We start from the raw sequence: 19,495 nt of genomic DNA on the forward strand, positions 1-19,495 counted from the left end.
AGTTTGTGTTAATTTCAGCATAACTCAAGAGTCGTATTCTATGGTGGCACTGCTTGCCATTGGAAGGTGTCAGTTACACTGAGGAACTGATTTAGGTGTGAAAGTCAAATTCTTGCCCAGTTATTCTAAGTTAGAAAGAACAACAAGCTGAGAAGAGCTGGTTCTTGTCCATGATTTGCTGGCAAGGTACCAGGAAGCACATCCCTAATTAGGTCTGTATTCCAAGATCCTACATCCTTGCCTTTTTTAATAGATAGCAAATCTCAATTTGAAGTTGGCTTTGTAGGGTCACCTGGGTGGCTCAGTTTGTTGAGCATCTGACCTTGGCTCAGGTCATGATCTCACGGTTCATGGGTTCGAGCCCTGTATTGGGCTCTGTGCTGATAGCTTAGAGCCTGAAGCCTGCTTTGGATTCTGTGTCTCCTTCTTTCTCTGCTCCTCCCCTGGTTGCTTGCTCTCTCTCTCTCTCTCTCTCAAAAATAAATAAACATTAAAAAAGAAAATTGTGAAGTTGGCTTTGCAGATAGTGCTCAAGAAACATTTATCAACTTCAGTCATTTTGTCAATTTAGCAATTTTAATGAATTTATCAACTTATCAATTAAGTCATGCATAGTTTGTCACCCTTCTTCCGATACCAAGCATTTCCAAAAAAGATCTGGTTATCAACATTAGATCTTCATACTGTGGAGACCCTACTCAATGGAGTGAAATTCAAACCAGGAGTTTGTCTTATTTCCTGCAGACAACAAAAGAAAATCTGCCTTTATTACCAATCTCTATGAAGATACAGTAGTGTTCTAACTTTCAAGGAGCTTCAATTGAAAATTTAGTAGAAAACTTATGGGAACAAAATAGATGAACACCTGAACAGGCTGGAAAACGTACTGAGCATGAATGCCCAAGCTCATAGCAAAATGTTTGGCAAGAAAAAGAATGTTAATATTAGTGTGAAATACACAGCAGATTCAGTTATTAATTTTTCCATCAAAGTTTTACTTCAAAAAACAAACAGTGCAGACTAGTTAGTGTTTCATAATGGAAAAAGAGCATACCTTAGGAACTAGTTCAGGAAGATATTTTAGTTCCTTCGCTTTGTTTTTCAATTAATCATTTGCCTATTTTGTGCACTTCCTTTCCATGGGGAAATATTCTGAATCTGATCCGATTGTTTTTTTAAGCCTACTCGTTGTGTGCAAAATACTTTTGGTATTTGCAAATTTACAAAATGTTCTTAACCCCAAGAGAAAATAAATAACTTAGAGAAAATTAAAACAGGTCCAAACCATGAAGTACATTTTTTGAAATCCCTCAAGTGTAGGAAGAATGTAGGTACAATTGAACAATAGTCTGGCTTGGACCAGAACCTAGAGAAATCTCTGAAGACATCAAAAATTATTTCATATGAATAATTGAGAGAGGTTTTTTCCTTCTTCTTTGGGACTTCTTACAAAGAAGGGGATAAATTGAAGAAATGCATGAAAGAGGGAAGCTTATCAGAAATAAAACTTGGCTAGGATATTTTGGTGTAATTAGCCTTCCCCAGTCCATCAAGCTTATAGCATCCTGGTGATAACTCAGTTCCTTTCAAATCAATGGAAAGGTGCCATGCATGTACTGAGGGTGAACTGAAGTATAAACAAGACCAGATTCTCTCCCACACAAATTTTTTAAGATGATGAAATGGGGTTAAAGAAAAAAATAATATTATAATGTTGTATACATTTATAATATAATCATCTTATAAAGAGGATTTTCAAGGTCATCTCCTAGAAGTCAAATGGAGATGAATGCTACTTTTCACCTTTTAAGTCCTTCCTATCCCTCCCAGGAAGTTTTGGCCCCACATCTGTTTCAGACTCTAGAAAACTTTCTAACTTACTTGTTGTTTAGACCACAAATGTGATTTCATTGTAAACATTCTTTGATTTTAGTTCTAAAACCATGGAATGAGTGCCTTTTGCTCCAAGCAAGATGGCAGCATAACACATGGGGCAACAGAGCCTAGTGACTAAGAGCATGGACTTCAGAGCCAGATGACTTTGGGACAAAGCACCAGATCACCATTGGGAAGTCACTCAGTTCTCTAAGCCTTGGTTTCCCCATCTCCAAAATGGGAATATTAATACTTCCTACCTCACAGAGTTGTGAGGATCAATGACATAGCATTGAGAAAACTACTGAGCATGAATGTTAGCTATGATTAATGTTTCATATAAATATATCTACTGCTGCATTCCGCAAGTATTTCCTAAGTGCCTATTTTGTGTCAGATACTGTCCTAGACTCTGAACCCTAACAGAGAATAAGATTGACAAGATTCCAGATTTCAAGGAGCCTCCATTCTCATCTCAGTAAAAAAGTAGATTCAACTAGGAAGAAGTGCATCAGACATCATTTTGTATCTCTCAGGGTGCTTTGCACAAAAGAGAGAATAGGTATTTGTGAAGGAATAATGATGTGTGGAAGAAGGTAGACATACTTCGACAATCTTGAACTCCTGAGCAAATTAGATAATTTTGTGGACAAACTAATGGTATCCTGCTGAGGAGATCTGGGATTTAGTACTTTAACATTTCTTAAAAGTCAGCTCTTTGGTATTTGAAAATATAATGGATTACACAAAGTTTCCACTGCATCATGCCATGTTTTGCTCACAAGGCAGAGGAATGTGTGGCATGGAGCATACTTCTGGATTGTGGGGTTCAGCCAGGTGAGCCCAGATCACCTTGGGTTTTGTGGCCATTCAGTCTGCATCATCTGACTGCCAGTTAGGAGGCTTGGCTTTGCTCTCGACCTCAGAGCCACAGGAGGCAAAAATGTGGCCAGAGTGACTGCCGGAGGCCCAGAGACAACTAGCTGAAGACTTTCACTCCTTTAAGACTTGAATTACCATTAAAACACATGTTCCTCAAGGACAGTTAGTAATTTAGCCAATTTAATTTTTATTCCCTCTTCACAGCAAATAAGAATCAGATATTTTCTTTCTTTAAAAAAAAAAGAACTTTAGGAATTCTTAGTATAATTGTAAAAGTATGTCTTGGGGAGCCTGGGTGGCTCAGTTGGTTGAGCTTCCGACTCATAGTTTCAGCTCAGGGCATGATCTCACAGTTCATAAGTTTGAGCCCCAAGTCAGGCTCTGCACTGACAGCATGGAGCCTGCTTGGGTCCTCTGTCTACCTCTCTCTCTCTGCCCCTCCCCCAATCAGTCTCTGTCTCTCTCTCTCAAAATAAATAAATAAACATTACAAAAAAAGAAGGAGGATGTCCTTTAAAATATATATCTATCTTGTTCATTGAAAGAAACTAGAGGTTTTAACTTTACACACATACACACATTCTTTCTAAAGAGCAAGTTTTGAGAATTGTGTAGAAACCTAGAGAGACCTTGTAGCAGCGTTGGGGTGGGAAGTCAGGAGATTTGGGTCTTAGTATTGACTAAGTGGTCAATTAAGTGGTCCCTTGAACTTAGGTGAAATCACATCTCTGACCCCCAGTTTTCACATCTGGAAAATGGAACCCTGAAGAACTCCTTCCACCTCTGTTTTTTTTAAGTATATATTAAATAATGATGTACCATGTGCCCATTTCTTCCATACATTATTTAAAACAACTTTCTATGATAGTTACATTTTATAGTGAGGAAACTAAAGCTCAGAGAAGCTTGTTGATTTACCCAAGGCTACTGAATATGGGCAAAGGTGTAATATAAGCATATCTCTGGACACTAAGTCACATCTTCTTCCTAGCACACTAAGCCTGTCTTTAATTTACTAGGATATAAAATGTCTCTGGGTTTGAGAAGGAAGAATGACCCTGACAACAAAACCTCATTGCCTACTTGACTCTTTGCCTAATATTGGCTCTGCTCTGTCACTTACATGTGGGAAATCTAAGGTTTGCAACTGTGAGGTAGACAGGTTAATAGGTTGAGTCTTACCTAGAGAAGGTATCTTGAGTTTCACTTACATTCACAGACACTCAAAAGATGTGTTCTCAAATAAAAAGAGTCTTTGTCTTCTTTCCACCTGTGCCTCAGTGACTGTGAAGAAATGTAATCAGAAAATAAGATGGCATATAGGTCAAACCCAACCACAACAAATTCCCAAGAAGTAGCAGACTTATTGGCCTGGCCAATCAATACTTACCCAAAGAGACCAGAATGCCTCTTCCAGGAATCAGAAAAGTAATATATAGAAAAAATAGGCCATTTGGTAGCCATAGAGAAGACACTGGATGCATAATGACTTCACCTTAAAGTTGGACACCAGGAGTGAAATGAATAGGCTCCTACTTTTGAGGATCTCAGACTTGTCTTTGATCCCAAATCATTTTCTAATTCCTGTTCCATTTTCCAAAGGGATCGTTCTACTATGAACACTGTGCTTGGGTTTCTGAGACACTATCAGTATTCCCAAGCAATATGTGGATACTGCTACATTAAACCTTTAAAGAATTTTTGGAATAGGTGACTCTAATCTTTGCAACACAAAGAGCTAAATAAAACTCTCCACCATCATTTTGTTATAATATATACTACTAAATTTTATATGTCAAATAAGACTGAAATTAATGGGGATTTGGCACATGGTTTGCAGACTGCAAGTCCTGATTTATCATTGCTGTGTTACACTTTCTGTCTGTCACTCTTTTGGCTACTCCAGATGGCTCAATTATAACCATTGAGAATCTTAAGAATTCAGTAGGATCTACCAAGAAGAGATGTCTAGGACCATGTTTATCAGCCCAAAGATTACTTTCTTCTAAGACCAATTTCATATTCTCTGGGAGTAAATTTTAAACATTTGGTTCTTTTTTTTTTTTTTTTTGAGAGAGAGATAGAGACAGCATGAGCAAGGGAGGGTCAGAGAGAGAGGGAGACACAGAATCCAAAGCAGGCTCCAGGCTCTGAGCTGTCAGCACAGAGCCCGATGCGGGGCTTGAACCCACGAACCATGAGATCATGACCTGAGCCAAAGTCGGACGCTTAACCGACTGGCCACCCAGGCGCCCCATGTTGTTTTTTTTGTTTTTTGTTTTTTTTGTTTTAATTTCTAGGAGAGAGAGAGAGACAGCGTGAGCAGGGGAGGGTCAGAGAGAGAGGGAGTCACAGACTGAAACAGGCTCCAGGCTCTGAGCTGGCAGTCAGCACAGAGCCCGATGCAGGGCTCGAACCCACAAACCGAGAGATCATGACCTAAGCGAAAGTCAGACGCTTAACCGACTAAGCCACCCAGGCGCCCCATTAAGCATTTGGTTTTAATCCATCCATACCTTCACCATTAAGAAGCTGGATTTGAAAAAAAAATGTGATTAAACTATATAAAGAAAGATGTGTGGTGATTGTTTATGAAATAATTATAATAATATTTATGAAATATTATTTACTTATGTATGATTTATAATGAATGTTCTCACAGTAGGGTAAGCAAGCTTCTCTTTAGAGAAACTCTTTGGCGAGTAAAGTTGAGCCAAAGGATTTCCAACCCCTGACTTATTTGACGCACTCAGCCTCATGGATTTCATTTCCATCAACAATAATGAGTTCTGCATGCCTTAGAAAAGAACAAAGCACTTGGTCCTCTCCCTGAATTCTGACTTTCAGTGCACTTACTGCATCTAACCTATCTGACGCTCACAGGAATCCTCCTTCACATATTTTAATTTAATGTTAACATTTCCTTCACTGGCTTATTAACTGCCCTCCAGTGCAGGTTAGCCAATGAACCCCGAAAGAGGTCTCCAGTTGCTCTGCAAGGGTGATGAGCAATTCTCACCCTGCAGTGGAGCCAACAAAAATGTTGGGCCATTTTACAAGCAACAGAAGTCCCAGAAGGCTACACGGTTCCATGGCATAATCTATGCAGAAAAAATAATAAAAAGTTTTATGGCTCAAAGAAAGCCAACCAGTCTTAGTAGTGCCCCAAGGCAGGTAAATCTGGTATGTCCTCACTCAGCCTCGTGCCTTGACAATTTTAACCACGAGTACTCAGATTTGAAGTGCCTGCTTTGCAAACATAAAAAACAGTTCTGGATTTGGCCTAACAATTTACAAGAGGTCCTGCTAAGGGCTTTTATATCTAGTTGGTATCTTATCTAAGAAATCAGAGAAATTATTTCTTTGAAGTATGAAAGCTAAGTTACTTTAATGAATGGGCTCTTTTCATATCCTTGGCAAGCCAAGAAATTTACACTCCACTCCCCATGGGGAAAAAAATGAGGACATTTTCCAATGGAAGTCCACTTGGATATATGCCGCTGATAGCTGACTTCCATCCAATGCCAGTAGTCTTTGGAAAGCTTTTCCTATTCCCTGATAACTTTTCTGTGCATGTTTCACCATGACATATATACACAGGGATATTATCAGGAAGTAGGGAAAGCTTTTCCAAGGCTACCACTTCATTATAGACCACTTGAGATGGTTGACACACCACATGGGAGATACAGGGTGAGGCAGCCCTTACAAAATAAAGTAGTGAAATGGGGATGAGGGAGGGTGATCCAAGAAATTGCGGACAAATCCTCCCACTGAGAATGGCTTATAACATTTACCCACTTATTGAAATTTTAAAGTAGGAATAATTTCCTTAATGTATAGATTTGCTCATGCTGAAGGTCAAAGCATGGGCCCCGTATCCTACATGATACTTGGCATTCTCGGAATGGCATGGAGGACCCAGGAAGAAATGGCTGTCTTGTCTTTTACCAAATGTTCATCGCTTTGCTTTCGCATTTATATAACTATGTATATGTATGCGTTAGAAATATATATATTATATATATATACATAGACATATGTATGTACACACTCATATATATACATATCCATATATTATACATATCCATAATATATGCATTTATATATATGTATATTTAATTCTAAAACATACACATATTCTATATATACAAACACATACATTCCATATATACATATATATATTCCTAATACACATATATAGTTTTTTCCTCTCTGAACCCTAAGGTAATCATCATCCCAAATATAATTGCTTACAGATTCTGTCTAGTTTCCTAAGATTTCTTAATCTACAAACATTAATCTGATCCAGGAAATTACATTGGCTAGATGCCTTCATGAAACATTAACTGGATTTCAAAAGAAATTATATTTCTTCAGGAAGAGAAAGATATAATATCCATGAGGTCTTTGAAAGAAGACAGAGATACTCATTCTATCTGCAGGTAAAAAGGTATATGTGTCCCAAATGTTGAAGCTGTTATATTGACTTTCTCCATGTTCCTAAACCATATAGAAGTCCACCAACGGTCCAGGCATCTATGACCCGAGCACTCCTCTGACGGCATGTTCTGTTTTCATCCAGACATGTCTGTGTTTGTGAGCCCAGAGGTTTTAGCTTTTTCTTAATGGCTTCAATTGGATTATTTCATCCAGGCAACCTGCCTCTTCTTTTTAATTCTAAACCTTCACTGTGAGTATTCCTATATCACAGGAAAAAAGATGTTTTGGCTGTTAAAAGAAACATCACCTAAAATTGAGGCTTTCCTAGTAACAATGTCTTCATATTTACACACCACCTTTCCTCAGAAAAAAAACAACGACAAAATGTGCAAAGATCACTTTCATCCCCTACAGAAAACACTGCCTTTCCTCATGCCAAATGCTATCTTTGAACTGCTAATAGTATTTCCCACATCCCTCAGGCTTTCCCTCTAGAATTTCTTTAACGTCTGACTTAACTCACCACAATTTAACTTGAGATTGTAGAGGTCAGATTCTAGGAGCTTGTGACTATAAAAAAGGTAGATGATTAGCTTTCAAATGTGTAAAATGTATGAAAATCAATCCATTAACTCAGCTGGATTGGTGTATTCATTATTCAAGAGTATATATTTTTAAATTTATTTTAATGTCTATTTATTTTTGAAAAAGAGAGGTAGAGACAGAGCAGGAGCAGGGGAGAGGCAGAGAGAGAGACACACACAGAATCTGAAGCAGGCTCCAGTCTCTGAGCTGTCAGCACAGAGCCCGATGCGGGGCTTGAACTCACGAACCTTGAGATAATGACCTGAGCCGAAGTCGGACACTTAACCAACTGAGCCACCCAGGCGCCCATTACTCAATAATATATTAATGAGCATGGTAAATAGTCTATATTATGTTAATTACATCATTACATAGAATTATCTGCTTAACTATTTTTTTCTTTTTAGAGAGAGAGTGCGCGATCAAGGGAGAGGGGTAGAGAGAGAGAAAAAAATCTTTAGCAGGTTCTACACTCAGCATGGAGCCTGATGCAGGGCTTAATCCCATAACCTTGGGATCATGACCTGAGCCAAAATCAAGAGTCAGACACTCAACCAACTGAGCCACCCAGGCACCACTAGAATTGTCTGTTTAGAGCAGAACTGTCCAATAGAAACATAATGTAACCCACAGATGTAGTTTAAATGTTTTCATTTCACATTCAAAAAGTAAAAAGAAATTGAAATTTAATTTAGTAATGCATTTTATTGAATGCAACTTATCCAAAATAGTATCATTTCAATGATAACGTGGTCAGTACTAAAAAATTATTAATGAGCTATTTTACATCCTCTTTATAAAATCCTTGGTGTATTTTAGCCTTGCAGCACATCTTCTTTCACACCGGCCACATTTCCAGCACTCAGTAGCCCCCGCTGGGTGAACAATGTGGCTCTGAAGCGTGTTGAATAGTAATGGACAGGCACTGTGTGCTCAATACCAGCTCTCCCAGCTTTCAACATTTGAGTGAAGGTCAGAAGGGTAAATTAGCCAGTCTTATACCCACCATGCTTGTTTCTTTGGAGACTTGAAAACTAGTGTCTAAAGTTTAAATTGCTTTTAATTGGTGTTAGCTATACCATGTGAAGAAAATGAAATCAGTGGCGATTGATGTACTATTTCCCTATTGCTGCTGTCACAGATTACAAACTTAGTGGCTTGGAAGGATCACCTGACTCCATAGAGCATGTGACTCTTGATCTCGGGGTTGTGAGTTCAAGCCCGATGTTGGGTGTAGAGACTACTTAAAAACAAAAACCAAACAAACAAAAACTCCACACATTTATGTTCTTCTAATTCATGAAGTCAGAAGTCTGAAATGGGTTGGCAGAGCTGTGTTCCTTCTGGAGGCTCTAAGGAAGAATCTGTTTCCTTGCCTTTCAGCCTCTAGAGGCACCTGCATTCTTTTTTTTTTTTTTTAACGTTTTTATTTATTATTGAGAGACAGAGAGAGTCAGAGCATGAGCATGGGAGGTGCAGAGAGAGAGGGAGACACAGAATCCGAAGCAGGCTCCAGGCTCTGAGCTGTCAGCAGAGAACCCAACACAGGGTTCAAACTCACAAACCGCAAGATCATGGCCTGAGCCAAAGTTGGACGCCTAACCGGCTGAGGCACCTGAATTCTTTAACTTGTCTTCTTTCTCCAGCTTCAAAACCAGCAGTCTAGCATTTTCAAATCTCAGTATCTTTGGGCACCTGGGTGGCTCAATCAGTTAAGCATCTGACTTTGGCTCAGGTCATGATCTCACAGTATGTGAGTTTGAGCCCCACGTCTTATCAGCTTGCTGCTGTCAGCACAGGGCCCACTGCCAGCTGGGATGCGTGTGTGCTCTCTCTCTCAAAAATAACCAAACATTTTTAAAATCTCAATATCTTTGTCTCTGTTTCTCTCCCTCCTTCTCTTTTTCTCTCTCTCCCTTTCAATCTGACTTCTGTTTCCATCACATCTACTCTGACTCTGCTTTCTCTCTCTTAGGAGACTTATGATGATATTGAGCCCACCTAGAGCATCCAGGATAATCTTCCCCTATCAAAAGTATCAATTTAATCACACATGCAAAGCCCCTTTTGCCAGATAAGGTAACATAGCCACAAATTCTGGAGATTAGGATGTGGATATTTTGGGGACCATTATTCTATCACAATAGAATGTGTTCTACTCAAGTCTATAGGTAGAATTCTATCACATTTAGTAACATTTAGTTACAACATAGATCTGCATGTGACACATACACAAAAAAAGAGCTATGTCCTAGATGAATTCTTGCTTATTTAAAGCAATATTTCATAAAAATAAAAATGTAGTATGATAAATATTAAACATACACGTTTGTTTTTATTCAGTAGGATTTGGCATTTTCTAGTAGTAATTTAAGCTGGAAGTTTGTACCTTTGGCCAGCCTCACCCAATTCAAAAGGTGCAAAACTGTCAAAAGATAATAAACTTTCATTTGAGAGATAAATATGTTCTGGGAATGTAACATAAAACATAATGTTTATGGTTAACAATACTGAGGTGTATATTTAGAAGTTGCTAAGAGGGAATTGTCAGCACAGAGCCCACTTTGTCCCCTTCTCTTTCTGCCTCTCCACCACCCATGCTCACTCTCCCTCTCTCTCTCTCAAAAATCAATTGACATTTAAAAAAAAGAAAAAACAGTTGCATCCTGAAATGACATCTATGGAGGTTGAGTTTTCTTGAAACAACATCTCTGAGGAGAAACTAAATGCTTAGGTAGCACTATGATTTTCTTACCTAATCTTACTCTTTAAAATATGTTCTCTTTTCTTGACATAGAAACGGATAGGGTAAAGTTTTCCAAACCAGAAGAAAGATTGAATTTATGACTCCTAAACTAAAACACCATTGTGCTGAAAAGAGAAGTGAGTGTTGAGTCTCCATGAAAATGATTTCCGTGAAAACTCAGTTTCAAAAAAACACTGAATTTCATTCATGATTTATCTTTAAGAGAAAGGAAAATATAATTATTAACCATAGAGATTAACTGGAATGGTTGTCTATCCTGTGCTTTATTCTGTATAAACACAATGTAATTATGACTTCTGTTGTAAATTTCAGCAAAGCATGATTTAATACTATAGCAAGGGTGCCATTAAAATGTGAATATTAACTTTCCAATAATTTCTAGAAATTGAAATGGAATCTGTTTGGCAATAACATGACATTTTGACACCAATGAAAATATTTTATGTAGTTATGTAAGCAATAAAAATAAATGTTTTATAAAAATTTATCCAGAAGGACTTATAACTAGGAAAAACAATCATAATTAACAAGATTTCAAAAAGTACTCAGCAGCCAAAGATAACATTTAGACCAGCTGAAGGTGATGAGGTCATTGCTGGTCCTAAGTTCATAAGACCTGACCACCTGTAGAGATTTTTTAAAAGCACTTAAAAGAATTAATTTTCCAACTATGGACAGGCTGAGAGAGTCCCCTCTTTCATGTGACCTTCTATTGTGCCAAAGTAATGGAATTGATATGTGTAGGAGTAAATGTGTAAACCCTACCAGGACCAGCTGGAAAAAAAGACGTGAATCTACTATTTCTGAATGTATTATGGAGCCTAGAGTTTGTTTCCAGGACAAGATGTGTCCAAAGCAACCAAATTTAAGAAGAAGGTTGTGAAATTACCCAGTGGATGAGTAAACCTCTCGACAATTCGACTGGCTCTAAATACAGCTTTACTGTACTGGTCATGCTGTATTACACGGATTCTTTTCCACACTTTTAACTGGGGTCATTATGGCATGAAAATATTAACAATAGCAACATCAGAAGACAAAAAGCAATGTTGTCAAGTATAGATATATTTTTTCTCAATGTTTTTTTCTCAATTTTTTCTCACTGATCACTAAATTTCTAAAGCCTATTGAGGAATTTTTAAAGTCAAATAATAATTATGATAATAGTGATAGTAAGAGGCATTTTATTAACTAAAACATGCTTATCTTTTAACTCTAAGTATAATTTTAATAAAAATACTTAAAATTACCTTGTAAGTGTAAGCAAATAAAAACAACAAACAAATGTGTATATACATATATGTATGTATGTGTATATGTATGTATATGTATATATATGTTAAAGACTTTATTTTGGGGGCACCCGGGTGCCTCAGTCAGTTAAGCATCTAACTCTTGATTTGAGCTCAGGTCATGGTCTCACGGTTTGTGAATTTGAGCCCCACGTCAGGCTCTGCACTGACAGCATGGAGCCTGCTTAGGATTCTCTCTCTCCCTCTTTTTCTCTTGCTCTCTGTTTCTCTCAAAATAAATAAACTTTAAAAAACATTTTTTAAAGATTTTATTTTAAGTAATCTCTACACTCAACAGAGGCTCAAACTCACAACCCCAAGATCAAGAGTTGTGGAAAATCAAATAGCTATGTCCCGGGTTAGGAGATTATAGGGAATGCATTGCAAAACAGAACACTGGCTTCTGGCCTTGCTGAAAACAGCAGCCATGCTTAGCTTATCTAGCTAATGTACATCTAGGGTTTAGGTCCTGTCTGTGCTCATAAATTCCTTAGACCATGTTATCCCATGGAATATTTTATCCTGTGTTAACTTGTTTTTCTGCAGGTTTTCATTACATTCTTTCTGGCACATAGTCCACTGACCTATTGCATATTGTTTCCCTGAATGTATGCTTAATAAATATGGGAGCTTGAAAGCAGCTCAGGAACACTTCCCTAAGCCTCCCTCTCATCTCTCTTCACTTGCATGGAGTGTTGGGTAATCTTTTCTGCCTTTTGCAGGAGAAAGCTGAAAGCAGAACCCACAATAGATGTATGCTGTACCAAATGAGCCAGCCAGGGAGCACCTGGGTGGCTCAGTCGGTTAAGCGTCCGACTTCGGCTCAGGTCATGATCTCACTGTCTGTGGGTTCGAGCCCCGCATTGGGCTCTCTGCTGACAGCTCAGAACCTGGAGCCTACTTCTGATTCTGTGTCTCCCTCTCTCTCTGACCCTCCCCTGCTCATGCTCTCCCTCTCTCTCTCCCTCTCAGTAATAAATAAACATTAAGAAAAATTTAACAAAACAAAACAAAAAACAAATGAGCCGGCCAGGTGCTCCTAAAAAAATATTTTTAAAAAATTTTTTAATGTTTATTTATTTTTGAGAGACAGAGAGAGACAGAGCATGAGTAGGGAAGGGGCAGAGAGAGAGGGAAACACAGAATCCAAAGCAGGCTCCAGGCTCTGAGCTGTCAGCACAGAGCCTGACGCTGGACTCGAACCCACGGACTGCGAGATCATGACCTGAGCCTCAGAGCCTGACGCTGGGCTCAAACCCACGGACTGTGAGATCATGACCTGAGCCAAAGTTGGACACTTAACTGACTGGGCAACCCAGGTGCCCCTAAAAATATATTTTTTTAATTTGCCCTAATGTTTCTTTTAAGTAGACTTTATATTTTAGAGCAGTTTTAGATTTACAGCAAAATTGACTGGAAAATAAAGAGTTCTCATATACCTCCTACACACACACACACACACACACACAGGGATACGTTTGTTACTATCAGTGAACCAATACTGACACGATTATCACCTGAAGTCCATTGGTTACATTAAGATTCACACTTGGTGTAAATTCTAAAGGTTTTATCAAGTGTATATATGTATCACCATAATATCATACAGGATAATTTCACAGCCCTAAAAATCTGTGCCTCACCTTCATCCTTTTCTCCTCATTAACCCTTGACAACTACTGATCTTTTTACTGTCTCTATAGTTTTGCCTTTTCTGGCATGCCATATAATTAGAATCATACCATATATATATCATTTTCAGATTGGCTTTTTTCACTTATTAATACACATGTAAGTTTCCTCCATATCTTTTCTTGGCTTGATAGTTCAATTCTTTTTAGGGCTAAAAAATAGTCTATTGTCTGGATGTATCACCATTTTATTCATCCATTCACCTGCTGAAAGACCAAATAATCTTGGTTGCTTCCAAGCTCGGGCATTATGAACAAAGCTGCTACAAACATCAGTGTGCAGGTTCTTGTGTAGACAGAAGTTTTCAACTCAGTTGGGTAAAGAAACACCAAGGAGTGTAATTATTGGATTGTATGGTAAGAGTCTGTTTAATTTTGTAAGAAACCACCAAACTGTCTTCCTAAGTGACTGCCATTTTGCATTTCCACCAGCAGTCTATGAGAGTTCCTATTGCTTCACATCCTCGCCAGCATTTGGTGTTGTCAGTGTTTTCATTTTTGGCCATTCTAATAGTAAACAGTTGTATCCCATTGTTGTTTTAATTTGAGATTTCCTAATAACATATAGTGTTGAACATAGCTTCATATGCTTATTTGCAATCTGGTGAGTTGTCATTTCAGATCTTTTGCCCATTTTCTTAATCTGCTTCTTTTTTCTTATTGTTGAGTTTTGAGATTCTCTGTATATATTGGGTAACAGTCCTTTATCAACTGTGTTTTTTACAAATATTTTCTCCCAATTTGTCTCAAGGTATGTTTTTGGTGTTGTTGTTGTTGTTTGTTGTTTTTATTTTAGAGAGAGAGCACCAGTGGGGGAGAGATGCAGAGGTGGAGAGAGAGAGGTCCTTATGTAGGCTTCACACTCAGCACAGAGCTTGATCCCACAACCTTGGGATCATAACCTGAGCCAAAATCAAGAGTCAGATGTTCAACTAACTGAGCTACCAAGATGCTCCTTTGTCAATAGTGTTTTGTAAGTGTAATGATCAACCTTGAAGGATTGATGCTTTATGGAAATAAAAACATTTAGAAAGAATCATTTGGTTGTAAAAATTAAGAATTTTTAAAGATGCACAGAATATTAGCTATTTTAGGCTCATGAATTATTTCACTAACTACTAGACTATGGTAGAATTAACTTAAACCCCCTATGGAGTCCCCTTATATCAAGAGAAGACTTGTAATTGAGTCAAGATTTGTGTCAGTCTTGAAGTCATGGAAAACTCCAGCTGCAACTTGTGGTTTCTATTAAAACACAAGCAATGGGCACTTGGGTAGCTCAGTCAGTTGAGTATCTGACTCTTGATTTCAATTCATGTCATGCTCCCAGTGTTGTGGGATCAAGCCCCACATCGGGCTCCACACTGAGCATGGAGCTTGCTTAAGATTCTCTCTCTTTCTCTCTCTCTCTCTCCCTCTGCCCTTCTCCCCTACTTACACACACACTCTCTCTCTAAAATAAAATTTTAAAATATGCAAGCCAGGCTTAGGTGGGATAAGAACTTGCTAAATAACTCTTGCCAAAAGAAGGAGGAGGAGGAGGAGGAGGAGGAGAAGGAGAAGAAGAAGAAGGAAGAGGAGGAGGAGGAAGAGGAGGAGGAGAAAGATATTATCATACTGCAAGAGCTGCAAGAGGCTGGACCAAAACCTTTTTAAGAGTGAATATATCTCTTATTACATTAGGTTATTAAACTCTGTTGTCTCGGAGTAAAGTGAATTCTCACTAGGAAGATGAAATCAAAATGCCTAAGCATTTGATCCTAATACCACCAAAGCCACTAGTAATACCCCTAAAATAACAAATGTAAAACATCTCTGAAACAAGAAAGCACAACTGTAATATACCAGAAAATGCCAGGCATCCACATGTATCAGTGAAGGTTTTATTGCATACAAAATCCACTCCAGTTTGGCTAAGCTAAAAGGAATTTATTACAGGATATCTAATGGGCATCAGAGTCATCAGGAGGTCTGAAGAAGATCAGCTCTGGGCTGAGCTTCAGGGAATACCTCTTAAAGTCCCATTATAGAACTGAGCTTGTGGCCCTGCCAGGAGGAATTGGTTGCTGCAGCTCTTGGCTCCAGACCCAGGCCATCTATGACACCAGCCACAGCATCAAAATAAAGAAGCTGTGCCCTACTTCTCAACACCTATGAAGCTAGAGCTCTGAGACCCCAGCCACAGTCATTGCAGAGAAATCAAGATCGTCTACAACCTGGCTTCCCAGTTGAAATAACAGAGGCAACAGAAGTCAGCCTCTACCTCGGAGTGTCCCTCTGTGCCTTTAAAGCTCACGTGATGCTTGGATGCGCCTGGGTGGCTCAGCCGGTTGGACATATGACTCTCCATCTTAGGTCAGGTCTTGATGTCAGGGTCGTGAGTTCAAACTCTATGTTGGGCTCCACAATGGGTGTGAAGCCTACTTAAAAGAAAACAAAATGAAACGAAACAAAACCCATATTAGAAAAAAAAAAATGCTTACCAAATAAAAATCTCAATAAATAAGCCACAAAGCAGAATATATTCAACTGAAGAGAAGATATGCTAGTTGGAAGCCTAAATTTCCCTCAAAATGGCAGAATGGTGTAATGGGTGCTGTGGTACCACCCGATTCCCACTGGGGGCCAAGGCACTAGTGCTGCCACCTGCTGGCAGTTTACAGGCAAGTCTCTCTCCAGGAATTGCCCCTGGGAAAGAGAGCTGCTTTGCCCAGGGTTATGTCCTTTTCCCAAAGGCACACCAGTCCCCTTGCAGCACTGCCTGTGAGTGTGTCTATGAGAATTTTGAGTCATTTTCAAAGTCCAGTAAATTTTTCTTTTTAAAAAAATATTTATTTATTTTGAGAGAGAGAGAGAGAGCACACTCACAAGTTGGGGAGGGGCAGAGAGAGAGGGAGAGAGAGATTCCCAAGCAGGCTCCAAACTGTCAGCTCAGAGCCCAACGTGGGGCTTGATTTTTTAGCAAAAATCAAGAGTCAGATGCTTAACCGACTGAGCCACCCAGGGGCCCTGAGAACTTTCATCTTTCTTAAGAGCAGATATGGTATTGATCAACAGAACACTGTGAGAAAGTGTGTGTGTGTTTGTGTGTGTGTGTGTGTGTGTGTGTGTGTGTTTCAGAGTTTAAGGGTCAAAGAATGACAGTGAAAGAAAAAAGCATATTAAGAAAATAAAAACAAAAAGAAAGGTAAGGTTGTATTCTTCAATTCAGGCAAGGTTGAATTGACAATAAGAAGCAGTAAGCAAGACATAGACAGCCAATTTTACAGCAGACATAATTATCAGTCAAGGGGTATCAATTGAGACACTTGGCTGACTCAGTTGGTAAAGCGTGCAACTCTTGACCTTGCTGTTGTAAGTTTGAGTCCCACACTGTGTAGAGATTACTTAAAAACAAAATCTTTTTTAAAATTATTTTTTAAAATGCATCAATCATAAATATTGCTCTTGGCATAGCAATAAAAGTCAAAAACTAAAACTACCAAAACATATAAGAAGTGGACAAAAGCAAAATAAATTTGCTTACATTTATTATAAACAATTAAATTACTTCATTCAGGCCACTAAAGATCAAGTTAATATAAAGTAATATTCTAAAAGATCTAGGGGTGTCTGGGTGTCTCAGCTGGTTAAACGACCAACTTCAGCTCAGGTCATGATCTCACAGTTTGTGAGTTCAAGCTCTACATCGGGCTCTGTGCTGGCAGCTCAGAGCCTGGAGCTTGCTTCAGATTTTGCGTCTTCCTCTCTCTCTACCTCTCCCGCTCCCCTGCTCATGCTCTGTCTCCCTCAAAAATAAATAAACATTAAAAAATATTTTTTAAAAAAGATTCTAAAAGATCTAAAGACCTAGTTAATATGGTAGATCCAAGTAATATAGTGAAGTCTATACTTTGAAACCAGAAAATAAACTTTTAAAGAGCATTTTCTAAGCACAGTACAAAAATCAGAAACCAAAAAACAGATTTAATAATTTTTAGATATCTGCAGAGCAAAAATATTGTAAACAAAACCAAAAGGCAAAAGCAAAATGGAAGGACATAAATACCAACCGTATGTGAGACATTTCCTTTGTAGTAGATGTTTTGCGGTTTTGCCCAGCACTCAAGTCAGCACCACAATTTTGCTCTTGGGGTACCACTTTAGCTATCTGGCTGCGATGAGGCCTCACCCCATGCCCCCAGGCAAGTGGGAGGAAATCATTTCATCTACCTGGCCATAGGATCAATTCAGGCATAAGCATATGACCCATTTGGGGCCAACAAGAAAGAGTGAATGAAAGGACTTCAGCGCAAGCAATTGAAAAAGACTCTTCCACTGAATTTGTTGGTGTGAAGCTGTCAAGATGCGGCCTGGTATCAGGGGGAGGGGTGGCCTGAGAATGAAGCCAAAGAAGCAGAATCAAGGGATGAATTCCATAGACATATATAGGTGCCTAAATAGATTAGATAGAAATAGCCAGAATGCTCAACATCTTTACATTTTTTTTAATGTTTATTTATTTTTGAGAGAGAGAAAGAGACAGAGCATTAGTGGGGGAGGGGCAGAGAGAGAGAGGGAAACACAGAATCCGAAGCAGGATCCAGGCTCCGAACTATCAGCACAGAGCCCAGTGCAGGGCTCAAACCCACAAACTGTGAGATCATGACCTGAGCCAAAGTTGGACGCTCAACCGACTGAGCCACCCAGGTACCCCTCAACATCTTTAAATGTATTGGGATGGGGCAGAGGCCAAACAGAGGATAAACAACTATAGGATAGAAAAAACTATGTAAATGAAATAGTAGTTACTACTAAGTATTGTGGGTTAAGTCACATTCCTCAAAAAGATAGGCTGAAATCCTAAACTCTCCTCCACCCCACTCCTATATACATATATATGTCTTATTTGCACATAAGGTCTTTGCAGATGTAATCAAGTTAAAATGAGGTCATACTGGATTAGGATGGGTCCTAAATCCAATGACTGGTGTCCTTATAAAGAAAGAGGTTTGGAGAAAGAAAGACATACAATCAAAAAGTCCACTTGAAGACCAGGGCAGAAATGCCTCAAGCCACGCAAATGCCAAGGATTATTGCCAACCACCTGAAGCTAGAAAAGGCAAGGAAGGAAACTTCTCTAGAGCCTTCATAGGGAGCATGGCCCTCCCACCACCTTGATTTCTGACTTCTGTCCTCCTGAAGTGAGGGAACACATTTCTGTTGTTTTAAGCCATCCAGTTTGTGATCATATGTTATGGCAGACTTAGGAAATTCATATACCAGATAATTATTAACCTTAAGGAAAAGCAAATAGTTGTGCAAGGACAAAAAGTAACGGTATAATACAGAGATCAGTCCCAAGGAGGATTTCTATAGACAGAATAATGCAAAAACAACAACAACAAAAAAATCATTATAGGGGCGCCTGGGTGGCTTAGTCGGTTAAGTGTCCGACTTTCGCTTAGGTCATGATCTCGTGGTTCGTGGGTTCGAGCCCCGTGTCGGGCTCTGTGCTGACTGCCAGCTCAGAGCCTGGAGCCTGTTTCAGTCTGTGACTCCCTCTCTCTCTGACCCTCGCCTGCTCACGCTGTCTCTCTCTCTCTCCTAGAAATAAATAAAACATTAAAAAAAATCATTATATAACCATATTGGGCAGATAGGAAGGGGGACCTGGCAATTACATTTGTTTACTGGAGGCAGGAGAATCAAATTCTTGCCTTCTTTCATGTGAACTTTATCTTCTATCATGAGAACTCAACAGATATTGCAAAAATTGAGAAATGAAGTAATATCATTACAAGCTTGGTATGCAGAGACATGGATAAACAGCCAAAGAAACAGCTAAAAGTTGAAAATGGTCACCTCTGGAGCTGCAGCAGGACACATAAGAAACTGGATATTGGTGTACCAGCATGGGCTGTTTTTCATAAGAAATCATGTAGAGTTATTTGGCCTATTAAATTATGCATGTATCAACT

At 38.9% G+C, this 19,495-nt stretch overlaps 1 long non-coding RNA gene across 1 annotated transcript; it reads right to left on the bottom strand.

Moving 5' to 3' along the window:
- Positions 1-619: 619 nt before the first annotated feature.
- LOC120235119 lies at positions 620-15,948 on the bottom strand. Its single transcript, XR_005529311.1, has 3 exons — positions 15,799-15,948; positions 3,940-4,041; positions 620-738 (listed from the first exon to the last, which is right to left on the bottom strand). It is a non-coding gene; the product is annotated as an uncharacterized LOC120235119 (long non-coding RNA).
- Between the last annotated feature and the right edge of the window lie 3,547 nt (positions 15,949-19,495).

This window comes from Hyaena hyaena, unplaced genomic scaffold (assembly GCF_003009895.1).
Source record: "Hyaena hyaena isolate Hyena2069 unplaced genomic scaffold, ASM300989v1 scaffold_122, whole genome shotgun sequence".
NCBI classification, from domain to species: domain Eukaryota; kingdom Metazoa; phylum Chordata; class Mammalia; order Carnivora; family Hyaenidae; genus Hyaena; species Hyaena hyaena.